We start from the raw sequence: 11,785 nt of genomic DNA on the forward strand, positions 1-11,785 counted from the left end.
CAGATATCATTGATATTACTTGACTACAAAGATGTAAAGCCAAGAGACAAAATATTACCTACCTTTAGCTCCTTTCAAATAAAAAAGTTCTGTTTAGTGTAAATCGCATTCCTTTAAAACTATAAACACGGTCACACCAAAAACTTTTTCTTCATCATCTGATCATAACGCAAAATCGAAAGAGGACACTAAAATAAAATTTTATTAACTGGAGTTACTAAATCAATTCTGTGAATTATTATGAAGCATTTTTTTATCATTTAAATATATTTTAGGTACTTCTTTCGACATGGAGTGAAATAGAGCTCATAAAATATTAAAATAAGACATTTCATTGCGGCTGGAAATAATATTGGTGCATAATGAATTTTCATGAAAATCACAAAAATACAAATGTTCTATCTCAGTTTTTTGAGTTATGAATAACTTTCTGCTGTCTTTCACTGAATTTGTCGGCAATAAGTATTCAACAATCGTAAGCCTTTGTTCTAAATTGAAACATCAATTAAGTATATTTTCGAATGCGTATGAGTTTTTACTTCAATCAGGAACGCACATAGCTCTATTGTCATTAGTATTTCTATAAACAGAAATGGTATTCAGAAGTAGTATAATGATCTGAACTAACAAAAGTGGTGCAGTTGGGAAAATGTGAACTTTTTATAAGTTGCGTCAAGCAAAAATATGTGGCATCTTTTTGAATGAAAGTAGTTTCAAAAGCATTTTTCTTTCGAAATTTTAAATTTTTTCAATTAAAATGAAATTAGGAGTTTGCGCATCAAATATATGGGTAATACAATATATTCCAATATAATGTTCGTGGGACCGGAAAGTAATGTCGTTTCGGTGAATTTGATATTTGTTATCGCGATTTTATTTTTAATCAATAAAGTGTTCACACTCGTTAAGAACAACCTTTCAATTGCCGGATCGAAAATGAATCGAAATGGATCTGAAAAAATGAATTGATTTTCAAGACTAACGAATATTTAATGTGCCGAAACGACATTACTTTCCGGTCCCCCTAATATAAATATTATCCAATCAATGCACTAGCAGAACTAATTGCTTTAAAAGTAAATTTTTCTATTAAAATATATTGAAAAATGTTTGTAAATAACCTACCTATAATATAACACCATGTTGTATTTTCTGAGATAGCTAAAACTTTTGCCTAACATTTGCGAAATTTTAAGCAAAAAAAAAACTTTTCTGTTATTAATGTAATAAAACATCGTGTTATATTAATAGTGACTGCATTCTGTTGTTTTTTTCTCTTTTTATCTTGACCAAAGAAATTATAGTCCATCTCATTCTTAAGAGAATTCAAGACTTTTATACAAATTCGACTTGCAACTTTTACATAAATTTATATTTACTAAAAAGTTTTGTTTGAAATTTGCCTAGAAGTTTTATTTAAAAAGATCTATCTTTTAAATTAATTTAACTTTGAAAAATCAAACTTCATAGACATAAGTTAGTCTAATCCTATGATAATCCACGGCAGGATTTTTTTTAAATATTTTGTGCATATTTTTTAATAAAAAAGTATTATTTTTTAATGTTTAATGATCTTATGTAATTCTTTAATATAATTTTGAACGTGTTGGGAAGATTAATTCGTACAGATACTATTTCAAAAACATTGTTATAGAGCATAAAATTTTGAAATATTGTTGCATTATTTTGTAACTAGTTTAATTATTCTGTATTAGGTATCTGTTTTCTCCTATAAGGTTGAGCTAACAGTATGTTGTTCATATACTAATTTTAGACTGTTCGTTCTTATCTGAAAATTTTGTACATTGTTTTTAAAAATATTCTGTCCTTTTTAACACATAAATATTTATTCAATTTGAGTAAAAAGCTTATTTCTCCATTATTCTGGAACTAGTGGGCCAAAATTAAACTTTTTATGAATAGGTTATAAAAAAAACTTTTATACAATAGAAATTTAGGACAAAAATTGCTTTTTAGAATCAGTTATTGTTTTTTGTTATAATTAATTGCAATAATGTAATTTAATTTAAAACACAGATTTTTAAAATTTTAATATTGCTGAGAAGTAAAATCTCAAAAATAAAATGTTTCTTTTTTAAATACTTCTTTTTTATCTCAGAAACTATTTAACCCATGAAAATCAAGTTTTAGAAAGACACATTTTAAAATTATGTTGTTTAATAAGGATTAAAATTCTTTCAGAAAATAATTTATGTTATTTAATCTTGTTGTTGAATAAAATTGTTGCGTTAACGAATTTTTATATAAGTATTCAGTATTATTTTGATCATTCCTTCCCTTGCGATAATATGGTTCTTAAGATTATAAGGTTATGAATTTTCGTTTCCAAGGTCTTAAAAAGTGTCGATAAATCTAATTTTACACTTGATTCATCAGTTGTGTAGGGTGTTCTTCAAATACCACCTTTAATATTTATTTTAGCTACCCTTTTCAAAAAAAGAAACAAAACGTATTGGCATTCAGGGTCGAAAATAAATAAAGCAAGGAAATACACCAAAAACGTTATTGAAAAATCTGGCAAAATATAATTATATAACGCGGATGTATAGAACCCCAAAACCTCTCTGATTTGCAGACTGAAACTTGAAAGTGTGTCCAATGTACATTTTTCTGTTTTCTCTCACAATGAAACAGGTTTTTAATGTTCTTATTACAGCCTTCATCAACTGTGATTTGTCAGATTTCAATAGTTTTTTGTTCTGCCCATTTGTGTACTCCAATATGAGCATTTTTTTCTTTTTGATAAAGATTCTAAATATAAAGGGCAGCTTTCTCGGAACACCCTTAAGAAGCAAAATTTTTGCATGAATGCTAGTTTAATACAGTACAACAATCAGATTGCATTAAGATGTTTATTTCAACACTTATTTTCATACATTATATTTTTGTTTTCCTATTTTCTAACATTCATCTGGATATCCTTTTTCCCAGTCTATAGATCCGTCTGGATTGACGCAGAAGCAGGCTCGTTTTCCTGCACCACCGAAATAAGAGCACTGAGCACTCTTATAGGATCCATCCGGATTGCATTCCAACCAACTGACATCCGCCATTGTCCTTTCCTCCACTGAAAGAAGAAATTCAAAAACGAAAAAATAATTTTTTCACTGTAAATCAGGGCATTAAATTTCATTTTTAAAGGTACTAATTAAACTAGTAGTTTTGCTTGCTACAACAATTTTTACATTCATGAAAAATGAGAAATTTTTTACAATTTAACAGTTGCAGAATGAATGAATTTTGGGTGATTGATATCATAAAAGCATGAATGAACTTAATTAAAACTTAAGGAATGAACTTTAGCAAGGCATAGTTCTTACCATAAAAATTTATAATCCTCAGGTTTCGACATTTTTGTTCTTACTGCTTGCAAATATTCTCACTTCATACAACTATTTAGGGGTAGTGCGTTCACCTCCCAATTATATGGCCCAGGTTCGAATCACAGCAACGTCTTGTCGATAAGAATTCCGCATCCGACTCTCACCGAACACAGTGCTGACGTAAAATATCCTTAGTAGTAGACGGATCATGGGTTAGAATTCCCATGCCGTGAGGCTAACCACGGGAGGTGTACATGGTTTTTCTCTCCATGTAACGTAGATTCAGATTAGTTCTATCAAAAAAAGTCCTTCTCGAAGTGATATTTCTCCCAATGCTTGATCCAGAAGTTCTCTTGTCTTCAGAGTTGGGTTCAAAATTACAAGGTTACGGAATTGAACATTGATAGTATTAAACACAGAATTGTGTTGGCTGTTCAAAGCCGGTTATAAATTAGAAAACTGCGATATGAAGGGTCATTTTTGTCTTATTTGGAGGATTCGATGCATAAAATTCGGAGGTTTTTCTACCTACTGCATGAGGTTTCTTACATGTACGACTATTTTGTAGGAAACAATCACTACTTTCTACAAGACAGTGAGTTAAAAACCAAATAAAGTTTCAAAGTTCCTGGAAGCAATAGTTTCTCAGGTGAAAAATGGGTGACTCAGGGGATAATCTAATTGAACGTATATAGTTTAATTTAAAACTGAACGTTTCAAATGTTGAAACCTACTCGCCTGCTTTAAATATTTGATCGCCAAAAGGGAAATGGAGCTAGGACATTTCACGCCCTGCTATAAATACTATATTCGTAAAAATAATCTAATATTAGAAGATTGCAATGATTTCTGCTCTTTCTGAATTTGTTTTAAATAGTAAAATAAAATTCCTGTTATGAAAACTAAGTTTTCCCAGTAAATTTAAACTGAGAAAATCAATTTACTTTTTTAGACCTAAAACGAGAAACGTAAGGCTAAAAAATTTCGAAAAATGTGTGGGGAAAATTTCGGTGGTGATAGAAGTTTGCAATGAAAATGATGCGTCGACGTTTTTCTTATCTGATGAACTGGCCGTTAAGACACGATTTCCAGCAGATCACAGAAGTCACGCCTCACTGGCTGCGGTCAGTGTGCGGGTGGATGACCACTTGGATCAGTCTGCGCAGGGACCGAGGGTGTGTGGTATTGGCCCTCGTTAAACTGTTCTACCATAAAGTGCTCGACTTCGCTTGCAGGTCGTCGGGATACCGAAGCGAGGGTGCCACTCCCTCTGCAGAGGTTCAAAATTGTGATGGCATGTCTTCGGATCATCCTCAGGGATGTTTTCGCCAATAGCCCATTGTGCAGCTCAAGTGCGACGTACATGAACTACAACAACAATTTATCTGATGAACGCGAGTCTCGAAGCGATCTGTGAGGAGTTGTCTTTGGGGTTCGACGGGCAGAAGCGATCAAGTGTGGTAGACCTTTAGCAAAATATAAATGTAAAAGTTAAAAATTCACAATTATATTACAATAGTTAGATAGTTTAAAAATTTCAACTCTGCCGTAGAGTAAGTTTTGTAATTAATTATGATAGGACAAAGTTTAGGTGATGCACCCCACGTTTTTTGAATGATGTGTCCGCGTTTTTTGTTGTTCGGCAAATTTAATCTCTTTCATTAGTTATTAGTCTCCTTCATTTTAAATGTTCGGCAAATTTAATGTCTCTCATTAGTCTTTGTTTACTAGAAAATAAAGCATTTAATTTCATTTTTTAAACATTTTTTGTCCTTTTAGTTTTGAAATTGTTAGTTTGCTTAGGACGTAGAGTTTTCGAAATTTCGAATAGGCCTTTATGATCTGCTCCGCAATTCAGGAAACAATTGTAACCTGTATTGATATCAGGAAAAGAGTTCTAGCTTGATGGAAAGTGGTTAAAATTTCTATTATTGAGGAAACAGCTGTAGATTCTGGCTGTAGAGATAAATGAATGAAACTTGCATTGTCCTCAAACAGATTGCTCCAGTTAAAAAAATTTACATCCACGTGGGTCCGAAAGTAATAAAAGATTTAAAGTGACAACAAAAACTGTTTTTAGCGATCTGAAGACGGAAATTCGTCTAGTCGTTAAGCTTCACCAGAAATTTGAGTGTCCAATTTAATTAAAATTGATCGAGATGCTTTTATTTAAGTGACACCAGAGTTGACCAATGGGCTATTGGTGACGGTTAAGGAAACATTCCAAGAATGATCCGAAAACATGCCATCAAAATTTCCTGCAGAGGGATGACTTTCACGATTTGGTGTAAGAACGAACTGAACGCGAAGTTGATCACTTTGCGGTCGGAGAGTTTAATAGGCTCTGAAACCATGCACCCTCGGATCATTCGCAGGTTGATCAAAGTTGTCACCCAACCGCTCACTGGCCACCGACAGTGAAGATTGATTTCTGTGATTTACTGGGAACCTTGTCTTACGATCGGTTCTCAGTATAACCAAACTTTTCAGCGAGAACTATCCTATTTTAGCATTTTTTTCTTCTGCTGATGATTTTCATAAATCTATCTTGGAATAAAGTGAAAGTTTTCTAATGTTAAATTATAGAAAAATCTGCATAAGGATGATCTATAAGAAATATCCTATACCCACACTTTTCCAGAGTGCCCATAATTTCCATCGATAATTTTTAATATACTAAAGTTTTTTTCCTTATGTTAAAATAAACATTGAGTCAAATTTTTCATGAGAATTTTTCTGCATTTTACAATCACATTTCATCACTACATTTTTCGTTTGTTTAATCTTTTACTCGCGTTAAAAATATATTTTTAAAGTTTATACATCATTTGAACATCAAATTAAGTTTTATATTATTCTGAAATTAAAGCTTAACTTGGCTTATTTCTAACGTATAAAAAGTAAGGAATTTAATTACACTTTAACTGAGGAGATTACTTAGCATTTTAACTTTTTGAGGATACACTACCAGCTAGGAAATGACCCGTGAAAAAATCTTACCCATTTTTTTACCGTCTGCTTCTTCTTGCTGACATTTCGTTAATGCTTGAACACCCAAAACTGCTGCCAAGCAGAAAATTAAACCAACAAATGTCAGATGTCTCATTTTCCTAAACAAGAGAGTATTAACATAAATTAATTAAAAAGCAAATTGTTGATAAAATGCATTTCGAAGTCGAGCACTTTACGGTAGCACAGTTTAACGAGGACCAATACCGCACACCCTCGGTCTCTACGCAGACTGATCCAAGTGGTCACCCACCCGCACACTGACCGCAGCTAGTGATGCTTGACTTCGGTGATCTGATGGGAACCGTGTCTTAACGACTGCGGGGGTGTCCGACACTGCGGGACGCTTGATTTTGGTGATGTATTCGCTGTCTACCTGTTTTTCTTTGATTTAAACTTTAACTTTCTGCATCACCATCAGCAGCAGCGATAATTTTTTTATTTATTAAACCAGAATTTTTAAGAGGAAAAAATTTTGCCTTTTGATTGAAAGGATTTTGAAACAGGAATTAATTTTTTATAACCTTAACCGTTTTGGTGTTGTAAAATTTCGAAAAAAATCAGTCTAATTTAGAGCGCTTTACATTTACTAACTAACCGGTTAACAAACTAATTGCAAATTCTAAGTAATAGTTAAAATTTACTTTAGAAAGTTAAAATATTTTGTAGTAGTTAACTTATAATGCTTTAGATTTCAGACTCATAGATTTCCTCTTTTTTCTATATATATTTTTGTTATATTTGAAAACAGAAACTATCACTGACATTTAACTCCCCAAGAATTATTTAAAGTATTGACATCTCAATTTATATAAATATTATCTAAGTAAAAAGAATACATGTTTAATTTCTTAAGAAAACAAGAGATTCTTTAAGAACGTAAGCTACTTACCTTGTTTAAATGAAAATGAAGGAGTGTTTCATTTGATTCCAGTATCGTATATGTAGAATGCAAAAGAACGCTAAAATGGCGCAGCACTTCTATTTGCATAAGCGGAATAGCAACCAGAAACTCAGAAGGGTTTAGATTTGCATCTGTTCAAACATTCGTGATAGTATGGAATTGAATTTTGATTTTCAATGAAAGGAACAGGGAAATGAATTTTTATATAATAAATAATAAATTTAATATAATTTTCTAAAATTTTATCTTTAGAAATATTTATGTAATAAAAGAAGCATACATAGCATTATTTTATGGATTGTGCAAAAATGATTTCAAAGATCCAGCTCTAAATTATTTATATTGAGAATAACTTTTCTAATTATAAGTTATTTTAAAGATAGTTACTTTAGGAATTAGATTGGATGTATTAAAATACAAGAAAAAAGATAATACTTTTACATTTCCACATCAAAATTGTTTCTATTTATAACGTAAAGTGGGATATTATAGTTATTCATTTAAGATTGATATTTCCTTGCAACTAATTTTTTAAGATTTATGTATTTTAATGAAGAACTGAGAATCTCTCTACTGGAGACCTAAGACTGACGATTATGCAAGTTTTAATTGTTTCTTGACCAATAAAAATAGAATTTCTCCTTATTTTATCGTCCAATATAATTACTGAATATTAATAATATTCAATAATTAAAAATGTTAGTAGATAATATTTAGTAATATTACTGAACATTACTAAACATTACTGAATTTAAAAATTTATTATTAATTTATTTTAAAATTATTAATTAATTAATTTATTATAAAAATTATCTATTTAAAAATTTATTAAACATAGTTTTTTAATTTTTTACTTCTCTAGTAATGACTATTTTTATTTAAAAAAAAGTTTATTGTTAAATAGTTTAAACGCAGGCATTTAGTGTCTTGCGTTTAGGTATTAGGCATATTTTTGAATAATTTTATTGTTATGCGCATAAATGTCAGTTGTTATAATTGTCTAAAAACCAACGTAAATATTTTTTTTTAAAATTACGTTTAAATTAATACTTTCGTTTTAAAATGCTTTTCTTTTTCATTTAGAATATTTTATTTTTGAATTGCATGATTTAATATCACTTACTTTAATTTATTCGCTTCCTAATATCAATTAAATTGATATTAAAATTACTGTCGTCTCTTAAAATTAAGTTCTTTTATATCTTTTCTTATATTTAAAAAATGATAATAATGCATCAAAAATCTTTCTTTTCGAAACTATAAAAGTCCATAAGTTCATAAACTGCTGTTTGTAGAAAATGCAACACCATGAAAGAATCATCAGAATCAAATGAAATTTAATGCAGAAACGACTTGTACTGATACAAATAAATGATGAAATTTTCAAAACAAAAGAAACAAATTAAGCGTCCGAAATCAGTATTTGGTGCAGCCACCACGCGCTGCAATAAGTGCTGCTATACGACGTGGCATGGAGTCAAACAGATGTTGAATATCTGCTTGAGGAAGAGAATTCCATATCGCTTGTATGCGCAACCAAAGTTCGTCTTTGGAAACTGCAGGACGCGGATCACGAGTGAGACGCCGACCAACCATATCCCACACGTGCTCAATAGGCGACATATCCGGCGAATAAGCAGGCCAAGGAAGAAGTTGCATGCGTTGTGCTGAACAGAAGTCTCTAACAGTCCGCGCAACATGTGGGCGTGCATTATCCTGCTGAAAGATAGCTCCAGGGATGCCTTGAAGGAAAGGAACGACTTCGGGCTGTAGCACTTCACGGACGTATCTGTTGCTATTGAGATTACCCTCAATTCGTATCAAATTGGATCGTCCATGATACGAAATCGCACCCCAGACCATAACTCCGGGTGTTCGACCACTATGTCGTTCAATAATACACTCAGGAAGGCAGCGTTGACCGGCATAACGTCTAACACGAACACGGCCATCATGGGTCCACAAATTGAAGCGTGATTCATCTGAAAAGACAACTTGGTGCCAATCAGCTCGCCAGTCTCTGTGCTCAAGAGCCCACTGCCGACGCAGCCGTCGATGATCCGCCGTGAGGGGAATCCTGTATAATGGCACCCTTGCACGCAATCCACGGCGCAGCAGACGACGACGAATTGACGAAGCCGACAATTGTACACCTGTAGCAGTAGACCAATGTGCTGCCAGCTGCCTGGAGGAAGCTGTGCGATCATTCACCGCCATGCGGAGCAGGTGTCGATCATCGCGCTCTGACGTCACCTTCTGTCGTCCAGTGCCTGTTTTTCGAGTTGTTCGGTGCTCGTCGGTCCACTGCTTCCAAACTCGCATCACTGTGGAACTGTTCCGCTGCATACGAGCTGCTATTGCGCGATAGGAAAATCCTCCTTCTCGAAGGCCGATTATCCTCCCTCGTTCAAACTCCGTAAGTTGCTTGAATTTCTTATTCTTCCGTCGTGGAGGCATACTCAGGTCTCACTAAACGTTTGCCACTAACAAATAATCATAGACTATTTTCAACGTCCCGCTACAGCACTTTATTTATACGCTTTCAGCATCAATTCAGAGGGCGCTGCGCGCGCCACGCACGCGCGATGGCTCTGAAACTTTATTAATTTGCATAATATCCTATATCCATTATTAAAATAATATTTCATTTGATTCTGATGATTCCTTCATGGTGTTGCATTTTCTACAAACAGCAGTTTATAATGTGGGACAACTGCGTTTTCAAATTTATTTTTCATTTCAAATCTGGGCTAGCCCTAATGACTTTAGAGCAACAAATAACGAAACAATTAATGGAACCTGAAGGACTCAAAATGCGAACCAATTATTTTGCCCTATCTTCGAAAAGAATGATTTTAGTCTAGGTTGTTTTCTGTGTCAAAGCATTCAATAAGGGCTAAGTGTATGTTCAGCGTTCAATGTGAGCAAAATTAGCTTTATATCTCACAATTAACCCTTTATTTCTTTTTTGCATACTTTATTAATTTACATTTATATTTTTACATGTTTGAGAATTCTATGCATTTTGGTTAAAATAAGCAGTTTGGTATAATACATACATATACATACATTACATATTTACTGCAATTTTAGTAATTACTTTCGCTTATGTTATAAAAATTTTTAGTAGTTATTTTTAACGAACCTTGCAGTAATAAATAGTTTTGATCTAAAGGTTTAATAAATATATATTTAGATTAAATTTTTTTCATTTGATTTTCTAAATATATTTTGACATGCTGTCATTTCTTTCAAGTAGGTATTATAAATGTAATAATATAACGGGTACATTACCTTCATTAAATGAAAAGAAATTAGGATGTATTGAATATTTGCCTAATTATTATAGTCTCTGATTTGCTATTTAATTCATAATAAAATTTTAACGAAAATTTTTTAAATTTTATTTAGTTTTTGAAGGTTTTTTTTAATAATCATGCCATTGTAAAATAAAATGCTTTTGAAATCCAGAAGCAACCTATTAATATAATTTTTTTTTAATATGTCAGATTCTAAAAATAAATTCGTGCGTCCACCCAAAATTTTTCTTCTCGCTACATCTTTGCTCCAGAGGTATTGATTTGTTATGGGATGTTATGGGAGGATTTTGTAACCCTATCTCTCAGTTTAAAAAAAGGGCTATTTATTTTTTAATACATTTTTTGTAGAGATGACAGACAAAGATAGTTACAGCAACGATAAGAAGCGAACAACTGATGGTTAAAAAATAAAGTTAAAATTTGAAATTAAATTAATATCTATATATATATATTTCTCTTACACGGCGACAAAAAAGCCTCATTACAACTCCCTGAATGGCAACGCTAGAAAATCGACCAATGTTTGCCGCTAAAAATGTCACATGTCAAATCTAGCTGAGGTGGCTCAAAATATAGCGCTTTTAAAAACGCAAACTGAAATAACCAGAGAGAGCTTTGTATGTCAAAGTTCTAAGGCTTCTACTTATGTTTTTAACAAGGTTGCGAATCGTTCATGGTTCTTATTTTTTAAAAACATAATGTTTTATGCAGGTTTTTCCATTGCAATTCACTTATTTCAATTCACTTTAATTCAGTCTATTTATTAATAGACTGAATTATAGCCAAAATTTTTACCTTTTTAAAGAGATATCAGTTTTAGAAATTTTATCTTAAGATTTTACACTATAGCAAATTTCTAATAGGTTTAACGAATTACACGTCATTTATTTGAATTCAAATTTATTTTAATGACTTAGTATTTACAATAAAGAGATGTAATTTTTTTTAAAAAATAAATTTTTTATATGGATTTGAATGATTGTTTTGAATTCTTAGGATTTTGTGCATTTGCAATGCACCTAAGTTAGTAGCGAGCGAAGTGAGCTTGGTTTGCGAAGCAAACCATATAAGATTGCGTAGCAATTTTCGGGGGTTGGCGAGTGTTAGCGAGCAGGGGGCGCAGCCCACTTGTATAGAAAAATAAACCAAGAAACAATCGAATAACGATAGGCAAAAATTAGGGTATTTTGAAAGTGACCTCAATAGAA

At 32.0% G+C, this 11,785-nt stretch overlaps 1 long non-coding RNA gene across 1 annotated transcript; it reads right to left on the minus strand.

Annotated features, from left to right (window-relative positions):
- Positions 1 to 2,854: 2,854 nt before the first annotated feature.
- Positions 2,855 to 7,403, minus strand: LOC139426924 (uncharacterized). Its single transcript, XR_011638050.1, has 3 exons — positions 7,246 to 7,403; positions 6,345 to 6,454; positions 2,855 to 3,088 (listed from the first exon to the last, which is right to left on the minus strand). It is a non-coding gene; the product is annotated as an uncharacterized lncRNA (long non-coding RNA).
- Positions 7,404 to 11,785: the final 4,382 nt, after the last annotated feature.

This window comes from Parasteatoda tepidariorum, chromosome 10 (genome assembly GCF_043381705.1).
Source record: "Parasteatoda tepidariorum isolate YZ-2023 chromosome 10, CAS_Ptep_4.0, whole genome shotgun sequence".
NCBI classification, from domain to species: domain Eukaryota; kingdom Metazoa; phylum Arthropoda; class Arachnida; order Araneae; family Theridiidae; genus Parasteatoda; species Parasteatoda tepidariorum.